This window comes from Bufo bufo, chromosome 7 (assembly GCF_905171765.1).
Source record: "Bufo bufo chromosome 7, aBufBuf1.1, whole genome shotgun sequence".
NCBI classification, from domain to species: Eukaryota; Metazoa; Chordata; class Amphibia; order Anura; family Bufonidae; genus Bufo; species Bufo bufo.
Window position 1 is genome coordinate 74,315,572 of NC_053395.1, and position 20,293 is coordinate 74,335,864.

Here is a 20,293-nt window from a genome sequence, read left to right on the forward strand (position 1 = left end):
TATATGACTTGTAATAACCACTAAAACTAATGACCAGGCTTGCAATTTTGTAGTAAAATTGGAAGAACTGTATCATAAAATAAAAGATGTCTTTCTACATAAATATGCCACCCTAAGTGCTGTGAGCAAAAAATTTAAAAAGCACAATTCATTTCAAATTGAGAAAAGGTTATCTTGCCACAAGTAAATTGATACTGTGGTTATATACACCATCTACCATGAATCTTATTTTTTAAGAGTATATAATTCAAATAAGTTCAATGTACTGAATGCATGAATACTAATGGCTAGAAATATAAATTGTCCAGTGGTTTAGTGAAACTGGCATAATTGTATTTCAAAAGCAAGGAATGTACTATTTCTGAAGACACCTAATTAAGTACATATGACGTCTTATGTAACTGACCAATTAGTGGAGTGTATGATATTTGTATATAATTGAACATGGGTAATAGAACTATTTTACCATATGTATGTTTGCAAGTCACATGAATTTAAGGAAACAAAAATAAAGTCAATGTTTTATATTCCACATGAATCATATTAGTTTTAAAGTGTACCTGAGTTTTCAAAGAAAAGTTTGCTGTACTTCATTGCACAATCATAATTGTGCAGGAGCAGGTCATTTTGGGTTTTGCTAATGTCTTCGTCAGCTATATTATGCCCTGTTTCAATTGCATAGCTAGATGTATTTCTCTCACAAACAGTGGGTCAGTAGATGTAGCCCTTCTTTGGAATCTGACAGTACTGTACTGCAATGCCACTATATTGTTTTTTTTTTTACGACACTCAAAGCTGATAAGGAGGGAGAGATCACACAGAATCTGTGTAGAAGCAGTTCTTCTATCAGGCTCAGAAGCTCAGCTTGTTCTGACACTAGAGATGGATCTAGCCTAACAGACTGTAGATTACAAGTCAAATGAGACCTCTAGTGGCAGTGATTTTACAGCTTTTTTCAGGTGGATGCAGGCAGATTTTTTAAATGAAGTGATTTACAGTAGACATTTGCTAATTGCACCATTATCTATTAAATTCAATTATTTTAAAGTACAGTGACTCTAAGGTGCTTCTATGCTTTAAAAAAAAAATTATATATATATATATATATATATATATATATATATATATATAATCTCAAAACCCAAACTTTCACCACCACTACATTTGCCCAAAAAGGGAAAGAGTGGCAGAGGGAAAAATATTATATTATAGTTATGACAACCCTTTAGCTTCCTCTGAGAGACATTATGACATCACAGTAGGGGAGCCCGATGGCCATGGTGTGTATTGCAGTGAGGAAGTCGGCCCTGCGGTGATTTCATCAGAATTAAAGAGGACCTTTCACTAGATTAAAAAATCTAAACTAAGCATACAGACATGGAGAGCGGCGCCCAGGGATCCCCCTGCACTTTTATACCTGGGCGCCGCTCCGTTCTCCCGGTATAGCCGCCGGTATCTTCATAGTTAGGCTCCACCCAGTTGAGCCTGCCGGGGTCTCTTTCTCCCATGCTGTAGCGCTGGCCAATCTCAGCGCTCAGCTCGTAGCCTGAGAGAGAAAATAAAACTCTCAGGCTATGAGCGGAGCGCTGCGATTGGCCAGTGCTACAGCATGGGAGAAAGAGATGCTGGCAGGTTCCCCTGGGTGGAGCCTAACTATGAAGATACCGGAGGCTATAACCGGAGAACGGAGCGGCGCCCAGGTATAACAGTAAGTGCAGGGAGATCCCTGGGCGCCGCTCTACATGTCTGTATAGTTAGTTTAGATTTTTTAATCTAGTGAAAGGTCCTCTTTAAATAATGTTTTTAAGTCCTAGTGGCAATTGGAATTGGATTCCAAGTCTTCATGTACAAAACAAAATACAGTGAAATAACTTATTGTCACTAGAGCTGCTAAATATAAAATAATGTGCTGTACTCAGACCACATAGATGTGATTGTAGATGACTTGTTTTGCTTTGTATTGTATAAAAAACCAATGCCAGCCCACTGCAAGGGGAAGATCTGCTTCCTTTCCTCCTTCCATTCAATGTCATCAATAATCTGTAACTATAAACCATTTCAAGTGAAGAGCCTCCACTAAGGAGGAGGGAGTTCAGGGCCAGCAGTCACATGATACGAGGTCGGGATGTTAGCAAACGGCATGAGACTACTGAACTTACGGACGGCAGTGAACAGGGGCAGATAGGTATGCATCTAAAGGACATTGCAATAAATGAGACAAATATATCCTGGTTATATCCCCTAAATACAGAGGAAGGAGCTTTGAACATTTCCAAATGATATGTACTACATAGGCAGACCTTTGATATCGCCGTTTGCTCCTTTATCGCGTTCTCACAACGGAAAACAACCGCCAGAAGTACAATCGGGAAATCCTTGGTGTAGTGTGCGTCGATGTGTGCGCAATTTCTCCAAAATAACATCAGAGACGTTCTCAAGTAGGATCCAATAATGTGCCTGCCTCCAACAGCTAGGCAAGGTTTATTTATACCAGAAGATGGAAGGCTGTCTTACAATCATGACCAATTGAGAGACAGGTTATGGTATGAAGTGATTGGCTGGCGAAGATGTGAATGATCGCGCTAACTTTTATGTTCGTGCGTTCGCACACTTATTCGCACCCTTTCCGTTGCCGCTCCTATCCTCGTGGGTGAATGAACCCCCGCTCTACGGTGCCCATGCCTCCCACCTCCACCGGTGCCATGACACTGGTATCCTGCAGTAATACCAGGTCGGGCACAAATTAGCTACAGGTCGGGGAGACCAGACCATCGTGCAAAAGCTTCTGCGCAGATGCGAACGCGAATGCGAACGAATCTGCACATCTCCATAGGATAATTTTTTATTTTTTTTTCTCACAAAGTCTCCCTTTCTGCTAACTTGGGACAAAAATTAAAATCTTTCATGGACTCAATATGCCCCTCACGGAATACCTGGGGTGTCTTCTTTCCGAAATGGGGTCACATGTGGGGTATTTATACTGCCCTGGCATTCTAGGGGCCCTAAAGCGTGAGAAGAAGTCTGGAATATAAATGTCTAAATTTTTTTACGCATTTGGATTCCGTGAGGGGTATGGTGAGTTCATGTGAGATTTTATTTTTTGACATAAGTTAGTGGAATATGAGACTTTGTAAGAAAAAAAATATATATTTCCGCTAACTTGGGCCAAAAAAATGTCTGAATGGAGCCTTACAGGGGGGTGATCAATGACTGGGGGGTGATCAGGGAGTCTATATGGGGTGATCACCCCCCTGTCATTGATCACCCCCCTATCATTGATCACCTCCCTATAAGGCTCCATTCAGATGTCCGTATGTGTTTTGCGGATCCGATCCATGTATCCGTGGATCCGTAAAAAACATACGGACATCTGAATGCAGCCTTACAGGGGGGTGATCAATGACAGGGGGGTGATAAGGGAGTCTATATGGGGTGATCACCCCCCTGTCATTGATCACCCCCCTATAAGGCTCCATTCAGATGTCCGTATGTGTTTTGCGGATCCGATCCATGTATCCGTGGATCCGTAAAAAACATACAGACATCTGAATGCAGCCTTACAGGGGGGTGATCAATGACAGGGGGGTGATCACCCCCGTCATTGATCACCCCCCTGTAAGGCTCCATTCAGACTTCTGTATGTGTTTTGCGGATCCGATCCATGTATCAGTGGATCCGTAAAAATCATGCGGACGTCTGAATGCAGCCTTACAAGGGGGTGATCAATGACAGGGGGTGATCGGTGATCAGGGAGTCTATATGGGGTGATCAGGGGTTAATAAGGGGTTAATAAGTGACAGGGGGGGTGTAGTGTAGTGGTGTTTGGTGCTACATATTACTGAGCTACCTGTGTCCTCTGGTGGTCGATCCAAACAAAAGGGACCACCAGAGGACCAGGTAGCAGGTATATTAGACGCTGTTATCAAAACAGCATCTAATATACCTGTTAGGGGTTAAAAAAATCGCTTCTCCAGCCTGCCAGCGAACGATCGCCGCTGGCAGGCTGGAGATCCACTCGCTTACCTTCCGATCCTGTGAACGCGCGCGTTCACAGGAAATCTTGCGTCTCGCGAAATGACGCGTATATGCGTGGCTCTGCGCAGGGCTGCCGCCTTAGGCGGTCCGGAGGTGGTTAAAACCAGGACGAAGAGAAGCTGGATTCAACATGGTGCATCGTGCCAAGGTTAGATGGAGAGATGAGGGAGGGATGAGAGAGAGAAAAAATAAGCGCTTCAATTGGACTCCGTAGTTTTAGTTGGACGGGAGTACATGACAGTGTTAGTTCGCGCTGTCTGGAACATTTGAATGCCCTGTTGCTGGAGATTGATGGATTCGTGCAGCCACAGTTCTGCTTTCTGGAGGGAACCATGGCTTTGGAGTCTAGTGGGGAATCCACGAACAAACTTTTTCCCAAGTCCAGACCTCAAAGGTCCCTTTTTTGGGGATGGTCCACTCTGAACCTACAGTCCCTTGGTGCCAATCTTTGAGGGGCTTAACAACTCCTCCTATACTCAGAAGTGGTAACCTTCTGTTCCCTAGATTTCCCTACACCAGCCTTGGTTTTGGCTCTGAATAGTGACCTGACCACAGGATAGGGCTTCCAATTGACCTGGAGTGGAATGTGCGCACAGGAAACACACAGTACTCCTGTGGAAAAAGGGGTGCACAGAGAACACACAGTACCTTCTGTGGGGACTGGGTACACACAGAGAACACACAGTACTTTCTGCGGAGACGAGGGGCGCACAGGAAGCACACAGTACTCCCGTGGGGGAAGGATCAACAGAGAACACACAGTACCAGCTGTTGGAAAAGGGGGTCATCACAGAGAACACACAGTACCTTCTGTGGGGACAAGGGGCGCACAGGAAACACACAGTACTGCTGTGGGGAAAGGGGTTACTCACACAGCAATTGGTATGCACGGGTGATATATACCACCTTGTCTCCTTAAAAAAAAAAGCTTATCAACTCACTTTCCTTTGCCTATATTATTCTATATAGTCAAGCTGAACAGCACACAAAGCCCTTTTTGCAGTGAGTGATCAAAAACCTTTCGCTCAGCAGCAACCCCAGACAGTAGTTCCCACACAATATCACGAGACCCCCAGTACTCCCAACCAAATCTACAAAGAAGAGAGAGGGAAAGAAAGAGAGAGAAAAGTGCCAAAATATGAAAAAGGAAAAACTGAATAATAGACAAAAAAAAAAGAATGGGTTAGTAAAAAAGGAAAAACTGAAAAAAACTTGATTACATCACTAAAAACCTAAAAAAAAAAAAGAATGGGTTAGTAAAAGAAAACGTAGAAAACTTCAGTTACAGGAAGTCTTGCTATTTACATTGAGATTCAGTAAATGTTAACTTTAAAACCAAACCTCACATACAAAAAACAAAAACCCTTTGGAAAACATACAACTGTATAGGACTGAATTAACAAATCAATGTCTTGGAGGGTTCACCTCAAACCGTGAAAAATAGCAGGAGAATTTTGTTAATTTGCCCAGCCCCAAACCAGCTTCTGATTCATTTTACCAAAGAAAAAGGATTTAACATTACAAGGTCCCAAAACTGTTGTTTTTTTTTTTTAGGGGAAAGGAAAAATCAATTTAAATTAGGTCTTAGAGTTAAAATGGTTTATAAAGACCTTAATTTACTCTTCTCTGGCACACAAAAATTAGAAACTCTACTGAATTCCAGGACCGGTCTCTTTCCTCTCTGAGCTTCACATTTTAACCGTTTATATTGGGATTTAAAATCTGCTTCATTGATCAATGACCTTGGCTGTCCCTGGGTTCTCTGCCTTTTCAAAGAACCATGTCTGGGACCATTACCCCACCTTGCTGAATAAACCTATCCATTTTGCGATCCACATTTTTTGCAGTCCTATTGAGTTCTATGAATTTGAGGTCCTCAGTTTGAGGACCAGAATAGGACATGTTCTGTTTTTACTGGAACTGACATACGGATGTAGAAAATACACTGACGTCCCACATCCATATGTCAGTTCTGCAAAAGATAAAACCTGTCCTATTCTGGTCCTCATAATGCAGATTGAAAACCCATAGAACTCAATGGGGCTGCAAAAAAATGTGAATCGCACATGGACAGTAACCTCATTTAGTGGATCCGCGACTTGCAGACCACAAAACAGATACGGTTCTGTGCACTAGTCCTATCACTTATATTGAGCGTCCATAACAGTGAATTCCACAGTGCCCCCAGAACAGTGACGTTTACTGTACCCCCATAACAGTGACGTCCACAGATCCCCCATAACAGTGACGTCCACAGATCCCCCATAACAGTGACATCCACAGATCCCCCATAACAGTGACATCCACATTGCCCCCATAACAGTGACATCCACATTGCCCCCATAACAGTGACATCCACAGATCCCCCATAACAGTGTAATCCACAGATCCCCCATTACAGTGTGTCATTCACAAATCCTCCATAACAGCGTGTCATCCACAGTGCCCCCATAACAGTGATATCCACAGATCCCCCATAACAGTGCCATCCACAGATCCCCATAACAGTGTCATCCACAGATCCCCATAACAGTGCCATCCACAGATCCCCCATAATATTGACATCCACAGCGCCCCCATAACATTGACATCAACAGCACTGCCATAACAGTGAACTCCACAGATGCCCCCATAACAGTGAATTCCACAGTGCCCCCATAACAGTGAACTCCACAGTGCCCCCATAGCAGTGAACTCCACAGTGCCCCCATAATAGTGAACTCCACAGTGCCCCCATAATAGTGAACTCCACAGTGCCCCCATAATAGTGAACTCCACAGTGCCCCCATAACAGTGAACTCCACAGTGCCCCCATAACAGTGAACTCCACAGTGCCCCCATAACAGTGAACTCCACAGTGCCCCCATAACAGTGAACTCCACAGTGCCCCCATAACAGTGAACTCCACAGTGTCATCCACAGCACCGCCATAACAGTGACATCCACATCGCCCAATAACAGTGACATCCACAGCGCCCCTCTTGTGCCATTCTGTGCCCCCTTGTGCCATCCTTTGCTTCCTTGTTTGCCACCCATTACATCCTTGTGCCATCCAGTGCCACTTGTGCCATCCAGCGCCACTTGTGCCATCCAGCGCCCCTTGTGTTATCCTGTGCCCCTTTGTGCCAACCAATGTCCCTTGTGCTATCCTGTGCCCCTCTTGTGCCATCCAGCGCCCCTTATGCCATCCTGTGCCCACTTGTGCCATCCTGTGCCCCTCTTGTGCCATCCAGCTCCCCTCTTGTGCCCCTTGTACCATCCAGTGCCCCCTTGTACCATCCAGCGCCCCTCTTGTTCCATCCTGTGCCCCCTGTGACATGCACAGCATAGCGATCAGCCTCTATAGTGATGTAAGCACTGTGCATGAGTCAGTACAGGCTTCACATAGAAGCCTGTACACTTTGAAGACGGCCAGCGGTCCCGGCGCATGCGCAGTAGTGTGCAAGAGACGGGACCAAGGGAGGCCGGCAAGAGGCTGTGATATCAGTGATGACGTTTCTTCTCCTGCCTCAGGCTGAAGCCTCCAAAAGGCTTCAGGAGCGGTCTCGTGACCGTGAATAAAATCATAGAAAGGGCTGCGCTGTGGAGGGTAAGTATTGATGTAATAACCTTCCCTCCTCATGTAAAGAAGATGGGCAATTTTTCAAGTCGGGGCCGGAGGACCCCTTTAATACAAATTTCACTGTAACTCTAACCTTGATTAAAAAAAAAAGGATCATACATTTGCGCCCTGCCGGAGGAAATTTGCTTAACCAATCACATAGCAAAGATTTTATTGTAACCCGTCTCTGGTGTAAATTATAATATAACATAGTCTTTGTATGATTGTTTCGTGTACGTTACTGTTCTTGTCAATTCACCTTACCAAATCAGAATTTATAAATTGTCAATGGGCCAACAGTTCACGCAGTCACTAAAAAATTACCAGTCATGTATTGTTCACAGTCTGCCCAGTGTTGAATTCCATGCACATATCCACTTGGCATAAATAAAGAATACAGTTTAATTATTTATTATTAATTATTGTGTTTAACGTGTTCTAAAAAATTAAACTTTGTTAACATATTTTGTTATTGATTTATTTTAAAACAATAAAACTAGATTAAAATGACAGTTTCTTTGACATTCAGAATCTTTAGCTATTTTATAGCGATTTTTTTTTCAATTTTTTTTATACACATTCCAAGTCAATTTTACAAACATGTTTTACAAAATATATGTCTAAATGCCTTTTATAGATGTTAAAACATAATGAAAATATATATTTTAAAAAATATGTCTTTGGAAAATGCATTTAGGTTATGTTTTTGGAATACATTTACCAGTATATTTTAAAATAAATGTTAAGATCAATTTTTTTTATGTTTAAAATATCTGAAAAATATGACCTTAAAATATATTCTAAAATATGTATCTTTGGAAAATACATTTTAATTACATTTTTGGAATGCATTCCCGAATACAATTCAAAATATATGTTGAAATGTGTTTTTTTACATGTTAAAAAAATCTCAAAAAATATTTTAAAAATATATATATTTTCAAATATATGTCTTTGGAAAATACATTTGAATTACATTTTTGAAATTCATTCCCAAATACATTTCAAAATATATGCTTAAATTTCTTTTATTCCATGTTAAAAAATATCTACCAAATATATGTTAAAAATATATTTTCAAATATATAACTTTGGAAAATATATTTTCATTTACATTTTTTTAAATATATCTTAAAATATATTTGAGTCAGACAATATATTGTAAATATATGTCACATATATAAATTATTTTGCTAAATATATTTGAAATATACACTCACCTAAAGAATTATTAGGAACACCTGTTCTATTTCTCATTATTGCAATTATATAGTCAACCAATCACATGGCAGTTGCTTCAATGCATTTAGGGGGGTGGTCCTGGTCTAGACAATCTCCTGAACTCCAAACTGAATGTCAGAATGGGAAAGAAAGGTGATTTAAGCAATTTTGAGCGTGGCATGGTTGTTGGTGCCAGACGGGCCGGTCTGAGTATTTCACAATCTGCTCAGTTACTGGGATTTTCACGCACAACCATTTCTAGGGTTTACAAAGAATGGTGTGAAAAGGGAAAAACATACAGTATGCGGCAGTCCTGTGGGCAAAAATGCCTTGTGGATGCTAGAGGTCAGAGGAGAATGGGCCGACTGATTCAAGCTGATAGAAGAGCAACGTTGACTGAAATAACCACTCGTTACAACCGAGGTATGCAGCAAAGCATTTGTGAAGCCACAACACGCACAACCTTGAGGCGGATGGGCTACAACAGCAGAAGACCCCACCGGGTGCCACTCATCTCCACTACAAATGGGAAAAAGAAGCTACAATTTGCACGAGCTCACCAAAATTGGACTGTTGAAGACTGGAAAAATGTTGCCTGGTCTGATGAGTCTAGATTTCTGTTGAGACATTCAAATGGTAGAGTCTGAATTTGGCGTAAACAGAATGAGAACATGTATCCATACTCTGATGGCTACTTCCAGCAGGATAATGCACCATGTCACAAAGCTCAAATCATTTCAAATTGGCTTCTTGAACATGACAATGAGTTCACTGTACTAAAATGGCCCCCACAGTCACCAGATCTCAACCCAATAGAGCATCTTTGGGATGTGGTGGAACGGGAACTTCGTGCCCTGGATGTGCATCCCTCAAATCTCCATCAACTGCAAGATGCTATCCTATCAATATGGGCCAACGTTTCTAAAGAATGCTATCAGCACCTTGTTGAATCAATGCCACGTAGAATTAAGGCAGTTCTGAAGGCAAAAGGGGGTCCAACACCATATTAGTATGGTGTTCCTAATAATTCTTTAGGTGAGTGTATTTCTTTTCCATATGGGTAATGACTAGTGTTGAGTGAAGCGAAGCATTCAAAGTGGAATTCTGTCCAAAGTTTAGGAAAACTCGCAACTAATCTGAATTTCCTCACGCTTCATAGTAACAAATAAAATTTTTCTAAAACGGCGGCTGCACGTGTTACAAAGTGAAAGTAAGGAGCCCTGGAACTTGAGATCACCCAAAATGCCATGGAGCCAGTCAATCCGCAGGTAGACATCCCCTGTGATATCACAGTCCCATAAAACCCTCATCTCGCACAGTCTCCTCCATTGTCCTGTGAGCGGAGTGTGGCAAGTACTCAAGCGCTAAAGACCGTGTTGCTGCAAAATTTTAAAAATAATAATATTGGTGAGGGAGAGAGCAGGGAGAATGCAGGGAGAGTGTAATGCCGTGCACATCACATTCTAGTTCATCGACATTCAGAGTTAATTCGTTATTTTCGTGATACAGTTACTGTGCATCAGTAGTATCCGGATTTTTCACCCTTTAGATGCCGTGATCACACTTGATCATGGCATCTAAAGGCTTTAATGAACATAATCGGCATTATTGCTGCTCGCGGTCATTAGCCGTGGGTCTCTGCTGTTGGAAAGAGTGGAGACCCGCAGTCCATGATGCTCGCTGCACATGCAAGCGGGCACCTTGTTTGCACTTCACTCCAGCGCCGTACATGTACTGTGCTGGTAGCAAAGGGGTTAAAGGCAGTTGTAATATATTGCTGTGTGCATGACATTCTAGTGCACCAACATCCAGAGTGAATGTTATTTTAGTAATACAGTTACTGTTCCTTAGTATTAACGGCAAGTGTAATATATCACCATGTACATCACGTTCTAGTACACCGACATTCAGAGTTAGGCTTCTTTCACACTTGCGTTCGGGGTTCCGCTTGTGAGTCCGTTTGAAGGCTCTCACAAGCGGCCCCGAATGGATCCGTACAGCCCCAATGCATTCTGAGTGGATGCGGATCCACTCAGAATGCCTCAGTCTGGCACCGTTTGGCCTCCGTTCCGCTCAGCAGGCGGACACCCGGAAGCAGCTTGCAGCGTTCGGGTGTCCGCCTGGCCGTGCGGAGCCAAACTGATCCGTCCAGACGTACAATGTAAGTCAATGGGGACGGATCTGTTTGAAGTTGACACAATATGGTGCAATTTCAAACGAATCCGTCCCCCATTGACTTTCAATGCAAAGTCTGGACGGATCCGTCTGAGTAACTTTTACACGTAAATTTTTTCTGAGATATAATGCAGACGGATCCGTTCTGAACGGATCCCATCGCTTGCATTATAGGAGCGGATCCGTCTGTGCAGACACCAGACGGATCTGCTCCGAACGCAAGTGTGAAAGTAGCCTTAATACTTTATTTTAGTGATACAGTTACAGTGCCTCAGTATTAAAGGCAGGTGTAATATATATTCAGTGTGATTAACTTTCAAGTGCACTGACATTCATAGTTAATCTGTTATGTTAGTGATACAGTTACTGTGCCTCAGTATTAAAGGCAGGTGTAACATATTGCCTTGTGCATCACTGTCAAGTGCACCAACATTCATAGTTAATTTGTTCTGTTAGCAATACTGTTATACACTGGGGCCAACAGACAGTTGCCTGGGCCCTCTAAAGGAATGGGCAGCGACAAAAATGAGCACAAGTAGCAGCAGAAGAAGGGGGTGGAGGTGGTAGCAGCAGCTGTAGCAACAGGCTGGAACTGCCACTGTCATTCAGCAGTCGTGTTTTGACCAACAATCCAGCTGTACTGAAATGGTTGACTCGCTCTTCACAATCATCTCAAGTGACAACAGATACACACAGCCAAGAACCGTTGATTTCCTCTGACACCACACTCAGTTGGCATGGCCTATGAGCTGCCTCTAGGCACTCACCTGTCCTGAACCTGCTTCTTACATTTGCTACTCCTTCTGCTAGACATGTAATGATAGCTGCCTGCTCTGCTTTCTGTTTACAAGGAGCTTTGTGAGAGGTCAGGGACATGGCCAAGAGACAGGTGGGGGTGACAAGTGATGACCAAACATATGTAGATGCTCGCATGTGGGAGCCGGGTGAAGAGGGGGCATCGTCATCATCAGGGGGCGAGGGTGGCAACGTGCCCATGAGACAGCAGGGTGTAAGCTGTGGGAGATCTGAAGCCAAATGTTGGAGGGGTACACCCTCTGCTACTCGGGAGACTACCTGTGAGAAATGCAATAGCAATGCACGGGTTCATAAAAGCTGCAGTAAGTAGTCATCATGCAGTGGTGGAGGGAAAATATGATACTTGGCATTGTGGAGGTGTGCAGGATGTCTGGACAAAAATTAAGGTGCTGCCATGGTGCTATTGTTGGCATGACGGCCCTGCGTAAACACACAAAGTGGTGTGGGAAAACCATACCACTCATTTAGTGTCACAGCCTGATGCAGCAACCACTGCATCTGCCACCAGCCCACATCCCCTTTCTAGCAGTCAGGGCTCGTCAACGTCAGCAGAAGGAAGTTGTCATTCCTTCCCATCGACATTAATGTGTGTCTATTGCTTCTGATGATCCTCCTCCTACTACTCGCTGTCACTTGTTTCGCTAGCAAACTATCACCAAGGCGATTGCAAAAAGACAACAATATGAATGTACCCATCTAGTGGCACAGTAGCTGAACGTGCACTTGGCTAATTTGCTGGTACTTCAGTCCATCCCTTTCCATGCAGTTGACTCTGCACATTTTAGAGAACTGATGGCTTGTGCCCAGCCAAGGTGGAGACTCCCAAGACAACATTACTTATTCAAAATCTGTACCAGCCCTGCACACATACGTTGAGCAGAAGGTGGGCCAGTTCTTGGGCCTCTAGGTGTCTGGTAGAAGTGAAGCTAGTGTTGAAGTATGCAGTTGTAACTATCGTCAAGGACCATATACAGTATGTCATTCACAGCTCATTGGGTGAATGTCCTACTTGGCAAGGAACACCAGCAACTTTTCATGGTGATTGCAAAGCTTCCTCCATCCTGCAATCATGAGATTTCTGCACCAATGTCCTCCTCTGCCTCCACCGTGACCACACACTCCCCTCTAGGCACAGTTCACAGTGGTCCTCCATCATATCACCTAAGGTGTTGTCACATGGTTCTGCACCTGGTCAGCCTGGCCAAATGGAGCCACACTGGGGAATAACTGCTCAGTGTTATCATTAAAGATATTGAACATTGGCTGTCTCCTTGCCAACTAAAGATAAAAACCATGGTTACTGATAACTGGAAGAACATCTTGTCTGCACTGCGTCAGGGAGGGCTGAGCCAATGAGGCCTGCATGGCGCACGTCTTCAATCTTGTTGTCAGCTGGTTCCTTAAGTCTTCAAATGAACTGCAAGAGCTCTTAAAAATGTCCAAGAAACTGAGCATACACTTCAGCCACTCTTACTATGCAAAACACGCCCTCCTTGAGCTGCAAAGACAAAATGCTCTTCCCCAACATTGCCTGATATGCAGCTTTTCCACTCTTTGAAGCTCCATATGTTAGACTGCCTGTACGAACAGAGAAAAGGGGTGAACGATTTCTTAATGAAGCAAATGGACAGGTTTACTCTCCGGTGTAACTTCCATATTAGCCAGTGGCAGCTCATGCATAACACATGCCATTTGTTCAGGCTCTTTGAGGAGGCCACTTTATTTGTCAGTCTAAAGAACTACAGAATGAATGATGTCATTTCACTCCTTGACGTCCTGGAGGGGATGCAGAGAAATAAGATAGGCGACAGAACAGAGGACGTGGCGCCTACATCTCACCCCTACCTAAGCCCTGAAGAAGATGAACTGGCAAAGGAGGAGGACAAAAATGCCCAAGAATTATGACATGCAATGGAGATGGAGGCAAGGAGGCCCTCCGAGTCCCTTGTACAAATGGCTAGATGCATGCTTTCTTGTTTGTGTAGTGACAGCCACATTTTCAGGATTTGGCAGATGGATGACTTCTGGCTATTTACTAGTTAGAAGCTCACTGCCAGTCAAAAATGGGGACATTTTTTAGACCTTCTGAGAGGGATGCAAAAATTGAATTCTATAGTGACATGCTATGTAGTCGGTTGGTCATCCGTCTTCAAAAAGGTCTGACTGGGGAGAACCTCTGAACTCACGCTGCACTGTCATGACTGGTGGGTGTGTTTGTGTGTGTGTGTGTGTGTGTGTGTGTGTGGGAAGGGGGGCAGGAGCAGCACCCGCTCCATAAGCAGCAACTTAACTCTGGAGCAATTTTCTTCAGCCGCCTTCTGAAGAAACCACCCAGCAGCAACAGCAGTGGGACATACAGCAGAACCTTAACCAGCAGGTGGTGGCATAGTCGGACTTCAGCTTGTCACCCATGATCCAAGATCCCCTTGACTACTGGGAATGTAAACTTGAAGTGTGGCAGCAACTGGCCGAGTTTGCCATGGGCGGGCATGCCTTCCTGCCCAGACAGTAGTGTGGCATCAGAGCAGGTGTTCAGTGTGGCAGGGGATATAGTTACCCCAAGAGAACTCTCCTTTCCCAATAAAAAAAGGTTGAGAGATTTAACATTCATAAAGATGAATCAGACGTGGCTCAACCAGGATTTCCAGACATCAGTGACTGATGCAACAGAATAGATAATTCTGCTACTAACAATCATATTGTAGTGTGCTGGCACACTGGAATATTGTACAAAATGGGGCCGTTACTTCTGGCCACATGCTGCTACCACCATTCTGATTCTGCCACCTGCCTGATGCCACCAGCCTGCTGCCTTTACTGCCATTTATACAAAAGGGCTCCTTGGCCTACTGACATGTACATGTCGCATTTTTACAAGGATAAAAATGTCAGAAATTTTGGACTTAAAATATGTACTATTTGAAACCATAAAACCATGGCACAAGTGCGACCCATTTTTGGCGTTGAATGTTTCCACCCAGGATATTAGGGTCTTGTGTTTGGTTCCCCACAACCTTTCCATAACCCTTGGGAAATTACTCTAGAAATGTCCTGCACAATACCTTCCACTGCAGCCCAATAACACAGACAAACCAGGATTGTTCCCCCTCAAGTGCAGCAGCCTGATCTGCCCTTATAGTATACATTTTTTTATTGCATTCCTCAAGTCTTGATAATGTTATCAATATGTTATAAGATGGACTGAAGTGTGAGTCTCAGTGACTGCAGTACTATTTTGTCTGTGTCCTTCTGATAATCCCTTGCCCTATGATCTAAAGCAATTGTAGTTGTGTAGTTCTGTTGATCCAAACCTTATACAACAGCAGTTAATATGGTGAGTTAGATAAACATAAAAGCAATGCTAATATAAAGAGAATTGAATGCATTAAGTGTTAGATGCTGGTCTTAAAAAGCCCCAGCGCTGGCGGTGGATCGCTGAAGTTATGTAGAGGTGGCTGCCTCTACATAACTTTGTATATCTACAGCTGATTCTAAATGTAAGACAGCTTGCTTGCTGTCTTACATCTAGACCATTTTCTATGCCTAAACCAGGCATAGAAACTGATGAATGAGATGGGCCTGCCCGCCTGTCCCCTTCCCCGCCCACTTTATAGACCTGGCGTGAGCAGGGAAGAAGTTGTAGATTCTGCTGCAACATGGCTTGCAACAGAATCTGCTCCAGATATACGCCCCAAAAGGGGCTTATTTCTGTTTGTAAATGACCCCCTGTAATTTTACTGCTTGCTGGTAGAAATTGCTTTAATGATTAGTAGAACATAGTGAAGACAAGAACTGTCTGAAATATAAAATGCTTTAGCCCTCAAAGTATGTGTAACAGCATGTTCAGTCAGATGAGCTACTCACCTTTTAAGATACTTTAAAGGCAAAGTGGGAATTCCATTCTGAAATTAATAGCTGAAGAAAGGAAAAGCCTAAGGTTGGACTATTCTACAGGGTGGGCCATTTATATAGATACACCTTAATAAAATGGGAATGGTTGGTGATATTAACTTCCTGTTTGTGGCACATTAGTATATGTGAGGGGGGAAACTTTTCAAGATGGGTGGTGACCATGGCGGCCATTTTGAAGTCGGCCATTTTGAATCCAACTTTAGTTTTTCAATAGGAAGAGGGTCATGTGACACTTCAAACTTATTGGGAATTTCACAAGAAAAACAATGGTGTGCTTGGTTTTAACGTAACTTTATTCTTTCATGAGTTATTTACAAGTTTCTCTTTGTTTACAGCCATTGACATGCCGCCGAGGTTAACACGTGAAGAGCGGATAGAAATTGTGTTGATGTCTGGTGAACGCAGTAACCGGGTCATTGCAGCAGATTTCAATGCAAGACACCCTACGAGACCACCCATCTCCCATGCTACAGTTAGCAAACTGCTTGCTAAGTTTCGTGAAACTGGTTCAGTGTTGGATTTGCCAAAATGTGGACGCATGAAATCTGTCTCTAATGAAGAAACATCAGTGGCTGTCCTAGCTTCATTCAGCAAGAGCCCACAGCGTAGCACTCGCCGCATGTCACTGGAGAGTAGCATTAGTCGAACATCTCTTCGGCGGATATTAGCTACTCACAAATGGCACCATTACAAACTCCAGCTACTGCAGCATCTCAACGAGGATGACCCAGATCGGCGCACTGAATTTGCAGAATGGGCAAAACAAAAATTGGAACAGGACCCTCAGTTTATGCAGAAGATTTTGTTCAGTGATGAGGCAAACTTTTACGTGAATGGTGAAGTTAACAAACAAAACCACCGCTATTGGTCTGACACTAACCCACATTGGATAGATCCCTCCAAGACTGTTGGAACAAAAAAATTGATGGTATGGTGTGGTATATGGGGTACAAAGATAGTGGGGCCATTCTTCATCAATGTTAAACTCAAGGCCACTGGATATGCGAAATTTCTACATGATGATGTGTTTCCCTCTTTATGCACTGAAGCTGGCACGTTCCCTGAGTTTTTCCTCAAGATGGTGCACCACCACATTATGGGTGTCAGGTCCGAGCATTCCTAGATGAACAGTTTCCTGGAAAGTAGATTGGTCATCGTGGGGCAGTTTAATGGCCCCCAAGGTCTCCCGATCTGACCCCCTTAGACTTTTATCTTTGGGGTCATCTGAAGGCAATTGTCTATGCTGTGAAGATACGAGATGTGCAGCACCTGAAACTATGGATACTGGAAGCCTGTGCTAGCATTTCTCCTGCAGTGTTGCTATCAGTGTGTGAAGAGTGGGAGAAGAGGGTTGCATTGACAATCCAACACAATGGGCAGCACATTGAACACATTTTATAAGTGGTCAGAAACTTGTAAATAACTCATGAAAGAATAAAGTTACGTTAAAACCAAGCACACCATTGTTTTTCTTGTGAAATTCCCAATAAGTTTGATGTGTCACATGACCCTCTTCCTATTGAAAAAACAAAAGTTGGATTCAAAATAGCCGACTTCAAAATGGCCGCCATGGTCACCACCCATCTTGAAGTTTCCCCCCTCACACATATACTAATGTGCCACAAACAGGAAGTTAATATCACCAACCATTCCTATATTATTAAGGTGTATCCATATAAATGGCCCACCCTGTAGTATACTGGGGAAGAAGTAATTTCATATGCGCACAAACATTGAAGCTCACTGGGGTTCAGAAACAGGTGACCAAAAATAAGGGAATCTAATTACTATTCATAAGTACAATACTGTATACAAATTGCCAATACATACACTAGTCACAAAAAGTTAGGGATATTTGGCTTTTGAGTGAAATTTATGGAAAACATAAAAAGTTCAGGCTACAGTCATATTATATCACAAAAGCAGGGCATTTAATTAGAAGCATACAATGGTGATTTCCTAATCTCAAAAATGTATTGAAACAAAAGCGAGCAATACTGGTAGGTATACCCCCCAAAAAGTGTCAATATCTCAAAAACTTGTCATGTGGCCTTAAGCATAAATTATAGCTTGACAACAATGTTTCATGCTGTTCACAAGTCGACTTATTGTCTGCTGAGGCATGGCATACCACTGTTCTTGAAGGGCAGCCCTCGGGTCAATGAGGTTTTGGGGTACAGAGTTATGAGCCTCTACACGGCGACTCAGCTGATGCCATAGGTTTTTAATGGGATACAAGTCTGGCACTTTGCAGGCCACTCTATTTTTGGTACCCCAGTCTCCAGCAGCCATTCCATAATGATGCGACCATGATGAGCTGGCGCATTGTCGTCGATGAAGATGAAATTAGGCCTGTGTTGTTTGCAGAGGCACAATGTCTGGATGAATGATGTCATTCAAGTAGTATGTGCTTGTTACTGTACCATTCACAAAGTGTAGGGCAGTTCTGTATTGACTAGACACACGTGCCCACATTAACACCACCACCACTACCAAAGGCTCGCCTGGTAAAAACAATGGCTGATGCATAGCGCTCTCCTTGATGTCTCCAACATTGTCAGTGGCTATCATTTCTGATCAGTGTGAATTGACTTTCATCAGTGAAAAGCACTGAAACCTAATGGCCCCTCGTCCAGTGTAGATGCTCCCTGGCCGATGCAAGACGATGACGCCTGTGGTCAGTTACCCTTGCAGGTCATCTAGGGTTGAGCGAACACAAACTGTAAAGGATTTTTGGACCCCGGACCCCAACCCGAATTTTTGAGTAAAAGTTTGGGTTCGAGTTCAGTGCTTGGCGAGTTAATGGCGTGTTTAACTTGTGCGCGTTTAACTTGTGTGCCCTTAGAAGCCATCACAGCCATGCCTACTAATGGCATGGCTGTGATTGGCCAGTGCAGCATGTGATCCAGCCTCTATATAAGCTGGAGTCACGTAGCGCTGCATGTCACTCTGCTCTAACTAGTGTAGGGATAGGATGCTGCTGCTGTGAGGGAGAGAATAGAAAATAATCTGTTATCAGAAGTGCTTGTTAACTCAGCGATCTACAGCGATTTTGTTTTGTTGGTGCAGTGCACCATTTTTTTACCCTGCCCTGAGCCCAGTGACATACAAAAAATAACTTTTATCCGTTTGTTAGTTAGGTGGGCGTCGGCGGCCATTTTGTGCAAGTTCAGTGCACCAGCAGAGCATATGTGTGCCGCCGCTTCATCCTACACCACCACATCCACCACCTCCTCAACCTCCTACTCCATATGGACCTTGTCCTCCTAAATCAAGGTTATTATTTTTTATTTGTATGTATTTTATGTTATTTTAAGTCATTTCCCTATCCACATTTGTTTGCAGAGCACTTGCCATGCTTTTAACCACATTTTGCTGCCATTTGCAGCCCTCTAGCCCTTTCCATGACTTTTTTAGAGCCATTTTAGTGCTCAAAAGTTCGGGTCCCCATTGACTTCAATGGGGTTCGGGTTCAGGGTCAAGTTTCGGTCAAGTTCGGGTCCCGAACTCAAACTTTTTTGTGAAGTTCGGCCGAACCCGTCGAACCCGAACATCCAGGTGGCCGCTCAACTCTAGTTTTGAATGGTCTGACGTGACACTTTGGTGCCTCTAACCTCCCTTAAATGTGCCTGGCGTTGTGTGACATTCATCATCCGGTTCCGCATTTTTCACAATGAAGTTGTTATCAGTGTGGGAAGTGGCCAAAGGATGTCCACTTCTATGCCCTTCTGCAACTCTTACGGTCTCTCTGTATCTTTGTTGCAACCTACTGATGACAATCTGTGACACTAACCACAGTGGCCACTTCCATCTGAGAACATCCTACTTGAAGCCTAGCAATGGCGAGGTACTGTTGATCAATTGTGAGGTGTCTTGTTGGTCCCATGATGTCAAAATGTGAGCAGCATGATGAGGAGTACTGTTTAAATACTAATTCTTATTGAACCAGGAAATGTATTTTAGTCATTTCTCATAGATTTTTTTAAAGTATGAAAAAAATGTGTGACTAAATAATGGCACTCACCCCCTCCCCCCCCCAAAAAAAAGTTTAAATTAGAGTGGCAGCACCCTTATTGTCACTAACTTACTTATCGGGGCTATAGCGGCAAGATCTCTAGCTTGCACCAGGAAAGAGGCACTGCAAAGCCCCCCCCTCCCCCCCCTTTGTGATGCGACTGCATCCCTAGCAACAGGATGCAATGCTCTGTTTCCACAGTGGGTGTGTGCTGGAGGAAAACTAGCAGTGATTGATTATTCAGCTGTTCTGTTCCGTTGTGCTGTGTCTGACTAAGGAAGCACTGAGTCAAGGACTTATGAGGTTCTGATCCTGAGACTCTGTGCTCCTATTAAAATTCCTTTCTGACTATTCACCCTTGTCAGTTACAGATTAACTCCCTTGCTATGCTCCTGGTTCTGTCTGTGAGTGTTTTGGATTGTTTAGTACAGTATATTGACCTCGGCTTACCCTTGACCTTCCTCTGTCTTGTGATTTTGTACCATGATACTCATCTGGTTCAGGCTTTGGCTTAGCCA